Source organism: Triturus cristatus, chromosome 9 (genome assembly GCF_964204655.1).
Source record: "Triturus cristatus chromosome 9, aTriCri1.1, whole genome shotgun sequence".
NCBI lineage: Eukaryota > Metazoa > Chordata > Amphibia > Caudata > Salamandridae > Triturus > Triturus cristatus.
In genome coordinates, this window is record NC_140592.1 from 1,020,984,210 (window position 1) to 1,020,996,346 (window position 12,137).

Sequence of the window (12,137 nt, forward strand, 5' to 3'; positions counted from 1 at the left end):
GAAAAACAAAAAACAAAAATTGCACAGAGGGATTTAAAAATCGCCCACTTTCTCATCACCAGGGCTAGGGGATGGGAGATGTCGAAGAAGTAGCAAGGGGCTGGGTAAGGAGAGGCACAACAGTGGTTCCGGAGCATGAGACCAGGAGAAGATAAAGGCACTCTGAAGTAAAGAAAGAGCAAGCAATGACGTTTGGGAAGTGCCCCTCAGAAAGAAAAACTGGGCACAGCTTTGAGGAAGTAGAAGCAGAGAATAGGAGGGAAAGGTGATAGAAAAGAATGAAGGTGGGTGTGGGCAGTATGTCCCATGAATAGAATGAAACGTGTAAAATAAAGGGGAACTGTCAGTTTGAGGACCCCAGGCAGGGATATGCCAGGCAATAAATTTGATGGCCCAGGGCCAGCATTAGAACTGTTGGCGCCCGGTGCGGCAATCATTTTTGGAACCCCAAAGCCGCCCTCCCTCCCCTACTCCATGACCACGACCACCAGTCAAAAGTGACCCTCATCTCTCCATAGCCCCTCTCTCACATACATTTCCTTGGTTGTAAAGCACTGGCTATACTCATAAGAATGTATATCTACCCAAACAAACCCTTTTTAGCAACATTAAGAACAGATAATGAAAGCCTAGGGAAAAAAACATAACATCCTAACCTATTTTATACAGTTAGCATGCAGCTCTTTGATGACAGTTCATAACAGTCCCTGTTCTATGTTAGGGTTGTGTCTTATGAACTGCAGTAACAAAAGGATCTCTGTGAAAAAAGCAGTAATCCACCCAGTTAGCCACATACAATACAGATTTGTGATCTGACGGCAGGCGTTCTTTGCAACAGGCATATGAAACCTATGCGCTACTTTATGGCAAGGCAAAACTGCCCCCTCTCTCTAGCAGGAACATTACTATCTTAACATTTTTAATGCTGCCTAAAAACTGGACGCACAAGGAATTCTGCTGAATGTGCTTTTAAATTGTAAGTTATTGCTAAACACAGTGCCCCATGAGGTCAACAAACCTTCCCCAGGTCAGCACCCAGTGCGGCAGCACCAGTCACACTGCCCTAAAGCAAGCACTGCCCACAAGATTTCAAACATGGCTGGCTGCAAAGCACTCCATAGCGGGAACATTCACACTGCTTATGGGAAACTATGCTTGCCCTAGTCTCATCCCCCTTCCTAATTGAGCTTTCCCTGCATTTAAACGAACATCTGTCACCTGCCACTATCTTGGGACCAGCCCAGGAGCTGACATGGTTCTCACAGTGGGGAGCTAGGTTATCTCCTACGCTACAAATTGATGTACTACCAAACTCATCAAGTCAACCTTGTTTAGTCCCTTATCTAGGTCTGGATTTTAAGAGCACAGCTGTCAAATGGACCTTCTGCTAACAATATACATAAGAACTGGTTTTGGGTCTGCCCCTTTCAACCAGAGGGCCTTCGTCGACCAGCCTCTTTAAGCCACTGGCTTAAGAATTTGACAATCACGACTTGGCTCAGCCCAGAGGAGTATTCCTCTCTCAAATAATGCAACTGGCTCTTTGAGTATATTCCTTTTCCTCCACTTGAGTGCTTGCATTGACCTGCACGAGGGCCTACATTATTACTATAGTTCTCTCTGTCCACTCATGCTTCCCTTGTATCTTGCTCTAATGTGTTAACACTACAAATGCTAGCACATTAAACCCATACCTATTGGCTTTGTCACTACATGTTATAAAAAAGCAAAATACATACACATTAACAGGGCTATTGTTTTGAGTCGATTTCAGAGAGTCTCATTACATCCATGTTTGAACAAGCATTTGCAATGCAATAGGTTCTCGCATTTGCAAGAGTTTAAGCTATTGGCATTGTAATTGAGAATGCCTTTTACTTATCTGTTTTGATAATTAACAGATAAATAAAAGGCATTATCATTTACAATGCCAATAGCTCAAACTCTTGTAAATGCGAGACCTATTTCATTTGAAAGAAGCGGCCGCCTTTGCCCTGGGCGGCTTGGAAAGTGAAAGCGTGCATGACACGCTGAATGTTGCAGAAAAGCATGTTGTGCCTGCAGTAGGAGAAACTCATTAAAGAAAATAGTGCTTACAGACTAAATGACATACTGTGTAACAACAGAAGTAAAAGGGCCAGTCCTCATGGGAGGTTACAAATGAAGATAAGGAGGGACTAACAAGCCTATTAACGAATCAGAAGCCAGCATTTACAAACCACAATGACACAAATCAATGAAAATTATGGGTGGAGAGTGGGCGGAGCTTCAAGTTCATACTCTAATGCAGCATGCCTCACAGAGCAGTGCATGCGCTGCCCAGGCTCGACCTAAAAATGAAACTAATAAATGCAATTTTATTAAATATAAATATGTATTGTTTTCTCATCTGACTGTCGTTCTATGTCATGAATACTGGCAGTGCTGCCTTTAGTGTTCCTACCTACGCTAGTCCTATTCCTACTACCTCTACTGGTACAACTGTTAGTAATTGCCCAAATAATATTGACAGCCCTATTACTCCTGTGGCAATAACTATTAGTAAACCAATATTATTTCTGGTATTATTGTAAGTACTAATGTACCAAGAACTGCTACAACTTTTAGAATGACCACTGGTAATATTAATATATCTATGATTATTACTACAACTGGTATCACTATGCGAGGTTGCACGTCTAGATGTATTGCATTAAGTGCAACTACTAAAACTAGTATTATACTGGACCTACTACTATTGCAAAAAGACTACTTCTACTGTGACATTACCGCTACTGTTAATTAATAAAGTTGATTCTAATACGTTTGTCTTTACTAGTACTACAAGCATTTGTCCTGCAACAAGTGGACCTAACACTGCTGATAAAAAAAGTACTGCTATATCTACTACTACTGCTCACGTCTTGTGCTACAACTATTGATACTACAAATACTACGCCTGTACCCCTACCACTTATCTCAATACTCTTACAGAACTTTTACTAGTGGTACGTACGTCTAGTGTCTCAACAACTGATGGTACTATGAACGCCACTATAAAACGCAGTTTTTAACCACTTTATTTAAAGTTTGGAAACCTGTCAGGAGGGTGTTACAGCAACCATCGCAGATACACTGTACAAAACAAAAGCAACAGTACTATACAAGAGCATCGCAACAGCATCCGACATGCGTAATATCGACTTACAAAATTAGACGACAATATTTATCTCTAAACACAGCCTGCTTTTTCTGCTTGCCAATTCACGTGGGAACACCCACATGTAAGATGGCTGCCTTTGGTTAAAAAACATGACCAGCAATACTCACTGTCCTAATTCTCAAAGGTAAGTTAAGCGGCAGTTTGGTATAGTTTACCTGCAGCTGGAATGCACACGAACGCCTGTAGACCTCAGTACAGGGACCCTTCACAGACAGACAATCTTGCCATCCAGACGTGCACCGGATCTACTCTTTTGTATCAAAACGCACTCTTCCTCTGCCATTCTTTCAGGGTCACACTCATTCCCCCTTCCCTTTCTAGTCACAGTCCAGAGACTCTGAAATGAGTCACGTTTAGGGATATTCAAGGTTCAAAGTGGCCACAGCGACAGTGCTGAAGGATGCCATGGGCTCTGGTGCAAGCAAGGAAAATGGTCTCTTTGACTGATGCTGATGTAGTAAATACAGCAATATTCAGGGTTAAATGGGCCCCGGTGCGACTGCACCTGCTACACCAATGGTAGCTATGTCCCTGTACTTAAGCCCAAGCCTTGCACAACAAGACAGTATAGTCTAGTGCCGCGGTTCTTAATTGGAGGTCTGCTGCCCACTGGGTGTCCAGGATGCCTTCTCAGAGGGTCTATGGCCATTTTTTAATTTAAATTATATTAGCAGATTAATAAAGTATACATAAGAAGCAAAATGTAAAGTTTAAATTTTCGAAACGCTCTGTAAATGTGAAACATTTTTAAACTGGAGGCTAAAAATGAAGTTGGTATCTATAGCTTGATTTATGGGAGCCACATAAGCAAACCTCGATATACAGAACAGTGTATGGACAATAAATGGCCTCCATTGAAGTGCTGGCAAAAAAAGCACGCAGGAGCAAAAAAGCTGAAGTGATACCCTAGCGTCTAGCATATCGCTTCCTCTTTAGAATTAGAAACAGTATTTAGAAAAACGCCAACCTTTCCATTACAATTAATATTTTGTTTTTACTGTATTTGTTTGTGGGACTATTATATTTGATAAATTGTGTATTTTAAGTGTACCCGCTTCTGTGTTTTTGTGTATTCTTGTGAGGTTCAAATCAGAAATTGCTTATGCCGGGGTCCCTGGCTTCGAGTAATGACTCAGTGGGGGTCTCCGTTTCCCAATAATGATTCAGTGGAAGTCCATAGAAGTCAAAGGGTAAAGAACTTTTGGTCTAGTGGGAAAGTTGCCAACTTTGAACATGTGGTGATGGGTTCACATCCCACCTAGCCATTTGCATTGTATGATCATGGGCAAATCCCTACTCTCGATTCAAAAACATAAATTCTCTGCTGTGTATCTTTCAACGCCCTCATGCTGTGCAGTGCTTTATTATATACCACCTGGTAAGCCATTTTCCGTGCAATGCACAGGTCTTGCACCGGATTAGTTTGCTCACCTTTGAGTTTAAGGGCTAAGCTCTGATGGAAGCTAGAAAACACACCAATAGATTGAGATACCTGCCAACTCCACCCTCGTGATCTCCCATTGGCTGGGAAGGCAACCAGTAGAAGCTTATTGGTTGTTAGGGTTAGCAGGACTCATGCTTCCACCATCAGGCTGCGCCGTGGATACGTTTATGGCTGCATGTGTGTGAAGGGAATACCACATCCAATCAAGCCCTGCTAACAGCGGTAGGATGTTAGATTTAAATCCATAGACAATAATTCTTCCATAGAAGTGGTAGCCTACCTCCTAAATTGGAACGGTTGGCAAGTATGCGTTTCCGTGTTCACTGACCACTCGCTCAGAGCTGGAACAGCCATCACCCGTGGAGCAGGTGTCCTTGTGAATGAATTCGATAGACAAGATGAGGCTTTTTTCTCAAGATGATTCTGTCCTGACCTACCTTCTCCCCGCTTCAAGCTTTTCTGTCATAAAGTCTGGTGAATTCTCCCAGCATTGAGTGATTCCCATTCAAGAGGCGCATGCTCAGGAGCACACGGCCTGTCCGCATTGCGTTGAGACTGTGAGTGCGTATGTTCTCAGACCCTCTGCTGTTCATGACCCATGCACGCTCTGAAGGCATGGCTCGCGGCCATGGGCGTGGGAACTGTGGGGGGCAGGGAGGAGTTATCGTTCTACCCACCCCCTCCTGACTTTGAAGCGGGACGCAGGGGGCAATATTCCGCCCAGATTTTGAAGTGGAAACTGGAGATTAAACAGTGACAGACGGAGCATGCCTCTCTGAAGCCACGCTGCACATCACCTGCATCTATGTTACGCACTATAATCTTAGGAACAAACTCTGTTGGGGCTCCAAGATCTCTTTGTTTTGTTAATTATTTTAACTGAGGTGTTCAGACATTCCTGTAATGCTTCTGTCCGTCAAAATCAAGCCAGGCCAGCCGTCAGAATAAGGGAAGGCAGGAGACACTATTTTATGTTATTGTTACTGTTGGCACCGCTAACTTGAGAAAGATTTTAGGAGAGGCGCAACATCCCAATGACACAACAATGAGATACTTAGCTAAATGAAGAGGTCTGGGAGACCTCACGTAGTTTGCTCCTTCGGTCACAGCGGCTCTAGTAGACGCTTAGGGAGAGCAGTGTGATTTCAGACAGGCATTTTGTGTCACTGCGTTTGACCTTAAGGGCCCGATTACCAGTCTGGCAGTCTGAGGACCGCCAGACTCGTGGTGACGCGGCCGTGGCAGTCTTGCGACCGCCACATTAGGCCCCAGTGGTCGTGCTGCCCTGGGACCGCCGACTCTGCCAGGGAACCGCCGTTCCTTGGCGGTGGTGCGTCAGTCAAGAGGCATCAATATACTTGGCGGGGCCGCCACAGTCCTGCCAAGCACATTACGACTTTCCCACCGCCACTGATTTCATGGAGGTCTTTCCTCCATGAAAACAGTGGTGGTGAGGAAAGAAAGGGGGCTCTGCAGGGGCCCCTTGTTCCTCATGCCTTGTGGATGCACACAGGGTGCAAGCACAGAAGTTCCTACACAGCATGGACTTTTCATTCCATGCCCTGCTGGAACTTCCTTTGACGTTCCAATTGCGGTGCCTGTTTATAGTCACTGCCTTGGGAACAGCAAAGAAAATGCCCCCCAATGACTAAAAAAGTCATTATAGTGCGGCCAGTCCTCATGCGGGTTTGACCGAGTGGCAGCAGGGCGGTCCCACCGACACACCGTCAAACTCGTAATCGGGCCCTAAGTGTCTGTGGAAACATTCCAAACAGAAAACACACTTTAAATTGTATGACTACATACATGCATATATGTATGTAGAATGTTGGTTTGATTTAAGGTCTGTTAAGGGTAGGTATAGACCTCTATCTGCTAACGCCAACTGAATAACATAAATTAATTAACTGATAACAAAGCACTGATCTTTTGTGTTAAACGGAAGAAAAACAGCGGAACTCCACAATCTCTGAACTGCACAATATGTAGTGCTGGGCTCAGATCCCGGCTTCCCTTCTCAAACAAGCTATGTGATCAGTGGCACGTTGCTTACTTCCCTATGTATCATTTTCCTAACCATCCCATTTGAGACCACATTAAAGCAATTCCGTAAAGGATCTGCAGTCTACAAAACCTCACCCATATATGGTTAATATAAAATAATCTTGCTGCATATTTATCTGGGATACATAGCTGCCAAAGTTTCAAACTGCTATGTGAGACATTTTCCTAATTTCTGTGTAAATATGAGTGACATTACGACTATTAGTGACACTTTTCTCGCGAGCAAAATCAAGCGATAAAAGACGAGGGAAACATATAAATATCAGAAATTACACCCATTTGAGAAACTTTAGTTCTAAGAAGTCACTGAACTAAAGTGTGCTAACGGCAGGCAGCTGAAAACTGAGCAGAGTCAGATTTCATGACTGCGCAGTTCTCAAACTCAGTACACACCAGGCAGGAGGCGTAGGCAGCTCAGAATAATTGAAGCATTAATTGTATTTAAAAATAGCAGCCATAGCAAGTTAGCTGAACTATAACATACCGGCACACTTGGTTGGGAGCGCTATATAAATGTAATACGGTTAGCTGAACTATAACATACCGGCACACTTGGTTGGGAGCGCTATATAAATGTAATACGGTACTGCTGACTTTCAAAGGGTCTGCTTCCATTAGGACCTGAGTATTATGGGTTCAACTGGTGGCAATGGAATATTTATATAACTTCCAACTTTTCAGATTGCTTATGTATAACATTCCTGTGGTCAAAGAGCTCTCCAACCACAGTGCCGGAAACAACGACATCACTCCCTCACAAGACCTCTGCGACTCAGTCGCCTCGTTCTTCCACAGCAAGATCGCAGACATACACAACAGCTTCGGCGGACAGTCCACGCACCCTACCACAGAACCAACGCCCCCCACCATCATCCTCCGCGCCTGGACCCCGGTCAGCACCGAAGACACCATCCGCACGATGAACACCATCCACTCCGGATCGCCATCTGACCCATGCCCCCACCACGTCTTCAACAAGGCTGACTCCGTCATCGCACCCCATCTCCGGGACATCATCAACTGCTCCTTCAACACCGCCACCTTCCCGGAAAGCTGGAAGCATGCCGAACTCAGAGCCCTCTTGAAGAAGCCTTCAGCAGACCCCACCGACCTCAAGAACTACAGCCCCATCTCGCTCCTCCCGTTTCCTGCCAAAGTCATCGAGAAGACCGTCAACAGACAGCTTGCCACCTTCCTCGAGACAAACGGATCCCTCGACCACTCACAGTCCAGATTTCGAGCCAACCACAGCACCGAGACCGCCCTCATCGCAGCCACTGACGACATCCGAACCCTGCTCGACAACGGGGAAACAGCGGCCCTCATCCTCCTGGGCCTCTCCGCAACGTTTGATACTGTCTGCCACCGCACCCTAGTACAACGCCTCAGCAACGTCGGTATCCAAGAGAAGGCACTGGAGTGGATCATCTCGTTGCTCGCCGGAAGAACCCAGAGAGTCCGCCTCCCCCCGTTCAGATCCGAGGCCACCAAAGTCATCTGCGGCGTACCACAAGGATCATCACTCAGCCCCACCTTCTTCAACGTGTACATGAGCCCCCTCGCAGCCATCGCACGCCAACACAACCTCAATATCATCTCCTACGCCGACGACACCCAGCTGATCCTCTCCCTCACCAACGACCCTGCCACCGCCAGAACCAACCTACACGAAGGGATGAAAGAAGTAGCCGAGTGGATGAAGAACAGCCGCCTGAAACTGAACTCAGACAAGACGGAAGTCCTCATCCTTGGATCATCACCCTCTGCCTGGGACGACTCCTGGTGGCCCCCGGCCCTAGGCAGCGCACCCAAACCAACGGACCATGCACGCAACCTGGGCTTCATCCTGGACTCCTCCCTCTCGATGACCAGACAAGTCAACGCCGTCTCATCATCGTGTTTCAACATCCTACGCATGCTCCGAAAGATCTTCCGATGGATCCCCACCGAAACCAGGAAGACGGTCACCCAAGCACTCATCACCAGCCGACTGGACTACGGTAACACCCTCTACACCGGAACCACAGCCAAACTACAGAAAAGACTCCAACGCATCCAGAACGCCTCCGCACGACTCATCCTGGACATCCCCCGACACAGCCACATCTCCGGACACCTGAGAGACCTGCAATGGCTCCCCGTCAGCAAGAGAATCACGTTCCGTCTCCTCACCCACGCACCCAAGGCCCTCCACGACCTGGGCCCCAGGTACCTCAACAACCGCCTGACCTTCTACACTCCCACCCGCCAACTGCGATCGACCAGTCACGCCCTCGCCGCGGTTCCACGCATTCGAAGAGCCACCATGGGAGGAAGATCCTTCTCCTACCTGGCAGCCAAGACTTGGAACTCCCTCCCCATCCACCTCCGTCGTACCCAAGACCACCTCTCCTTCGGGAAGCAACTCAAGACCTGGCTGTTCGAGCAGTAGCGGACCCCCCCCCCCCCCCCCCCCCAGCGCCTTGAGACCCTCCGGGTGAGTAGCGCGCTATACAAATTTCTTGATTGATTGATTGATTGTGGTCTCACATACATATGAGGGAAGCTCAATGGGCAAATGTGTGACACTTAGAGTGACACTTTCTCGCTAGTAAAAGCAAGCTGTGAAGTTATGTTATGTTACTTTTATTTTATATAGCGCAAATCACCACTGGTCTCTAAGCGCTTTAAAAGAAAAGAACAGATTGCCTGCATGGGAAAGTCCACAAGCAGCGAAGCTGACAATTAAACTAAAGGCAATGTCTTTTTGAACAGGTGAGTCTTCAGAAGCTTTCTGAAGGATAGCAGAACCGGTTCCCCTCGCAAGGTTTCTGGTAGATCATTCCAAATTTGAGGAAGGAGAACCGAGAATGCTCTACCTCCTTTGGTTTTAAGTTTATACCTAGAGGAGGTTAGCTTGCAGGCCTTGGAGGAGCGCAAGGCTCTGCCGGGGACATACTTTACCAGTCAGTCTTTGATGTATTTTGGAGCATCCCCATAAATGGCCTTATGGGCTATACAAAGGCACTTAAATTGCACGCGATGTTCAATGGGCAGCCAGTGCAATTTATGTAATAGAGGGGTGGCTCGTGTTCTCCTCGGGAGTGAAAAAAAGAGCCTGGCTGCATCATTTTGAAGTCAATGCAAAGAGACACATATCAGAAATTGCACCATTTTGAGCAATGAGAAGTTCTAAAAAGATTTTGAAATTGCTTCAAAGCGCCTGAAATGGAAGGTCACACGTGCCCTGGAGCGCCTCAAACTCCAGTAGCGCAGTGACGAAGCAACCCACCTGATCACAAAGTCCAGTTGTTTTTTTTTTTTTAAGCCAGGTGTACTTTGCATGCTGGGATTTGTATCATGCCCATTCTGTAGGATAGGAAAAAGAGAAAACTACAAGTCCCAGCATGCAAAGTGTTTCATGCTAACAATGTACTCTCAGAAAGTGTTGCAAGGCAGTGTCTCTTCACATAATGGCTGGACTGGAGATCTTTGATTGCCTAAACTGTGGTGGTTCACAGGTCCTGAGCTCCAGTCCTTGCGGGGTCAATTACGAGTCAGAAATGGGGTGGCGCTACCTCTGGTCTCTGCCAGAGCCTGCTGTGCTACTGAGTGCGGTCTGGTAGTGCCCTGGAGGAGGCAGGGGCTGAGGCCGCCTCTCGGAGGCTCAGGGCTGCTGCGAGTGTCCTCCTCGGCCGCTCAACCGTCTGCTCTCGGTTTAACTGCGCACTCCTCAAATCGGATTTCGCGCCTTTCTGTTTCAGCCACTGAAAGCCTTGGTAGCTGAGAAACACCGTCAGTCACCCACAACCACACAGCCCCTCTGCTTGGGGCACTCGAAGCTGGCACGCTGCAGAAGGCCGGACGGGGCAGGGCACCATGGAGCTGGTCTGAACTTCTGAGCAGGAAACCAGGGGGATCATGGCATACGCATCCATGCCAATTTTAACCCGATTTCGACGGGAGACTCCCGGTTTTTAAAGCAAAAAAACAAAAATGGCTGTAATTTAACTGTCTCCTGCCTGAAAGTGCTTCTGCTTCAATAAAATAGGGGACATACATTCTCCAGATTTTTTTTTTAATCTCTAACTTTACTCTTCTAAAATATTAGCCTGTATAAATATGAAAACCAGTGCAGTGGGAGGGGTGTAGATATCAAGGTGCATCAGGTACAGTAGGCACCGGGGCTAAGGGGTTTGAGGGGCCACTGGTTTTACAACCAAACCAGCGGTAGGGGGCATTCCCCTTTTACCCCACTGGGCAGTGTGGAGCAAAATAGGCTAGAACAATTAAAGGAGGCGTGCAGGTAGACAGGGTTGGTGGTGGTGGGGGCGAGGGGTGAATGACAGTGCCAGTAAAAGGCTGGACACCATGATGGGTATGTTTGGCTCTTCCATAGTAGTCCCTGGTAGTTACAGGAACAACTACTTTGTGTGACGGTGCTCTTTGTGAAAGAGCGGAGTGCCAACACTGGCTTGGAACTTGGCCAATGGTTGGCGTGGGCTAACGACCCCTTGCCCCATGCTGTATGCTGTAGCGACTGGAACAAAAATGTGAAAGACACAATAAAAGACCAATGAATGAAGAAGGACAGCTTTAACACTCTTCAGGTACGTATATTAAATGTATCATTTTTGTAAAATCTAAAGATCTTGGTTAACACCAAAACATTTCAATGACATCCAGATAGCTGGAGCTGTCCCTTGGAAAAGTAAATTGACAGATAAGGCCACCAGATGTGGGAACCACCAAAAAACAGCACTTCTGTTTTTTCAAAATTCAGCTTAAGTGCATTAGCCAACATCCTGTCCGCACCAGTAACCATTCCATATTGGAAAGTAGCTGCATCGTTTGGAGTGGTACCAGCAAGCTGCAGGAGGCATCACGTATTATTAGGGCCACTGGAATTATGCGATTCTGCAGCCACTGCTTTTTATGCATAATTATGGATTTGCCACGTAATTATCTTCTGCTCCATAAGCTGCAGAATTGAACAAAAAAATGTGTTTGTTGCTCAAACACGTGAAAAGTTACTAAAAATTTGGCAACATGTGCTCGTGCACAGTGGAAGGCCCTTCACAAAGATTAATTGGTCGTCTTTCAGTTGCCAATTTCTGTATTTGGTTGTTAAATTGGTACTAATGAGGTGAAATATTTGCCCAGATAGTATTATTATCATGTGATAAAATAACACAATAATCAAATAATACTATTAACCGATGTGCAACATTATGCCGCACAATGTTCTTTCCCATGCCGCATAATTTAGTAAACCATGCAGTACAATTTGGTGCTCTTTTTCCCGCATAATCCGAGTGGCCCTGAGTATCATGGACATAAGCATAACAAGAGAAGCCAGAAGGTGTGAGTAGACTTCACAGCAGGCTCACATAAGCGTTGCAGAGTGTGGGACACAAGGCAGTAGTAGCAGATAATATATTCTGAGTT

The 12,137-nt window shown here is 46.3% G+C and overlaps 1 protein-coding gene across 1 annotated transcript in view; it reads right to left on the reverse strand.

The window, feature by feature from the left end:
• BATF (basic leucine zipper ATF-like transcription factor) overlaps positions 1–12,137 on the reverse strand; it is a 53,094-nt gene that overhangs the window by 22,136 nt on the left and 18,821 nt on the right. The window lies entirely within an intron of this gene.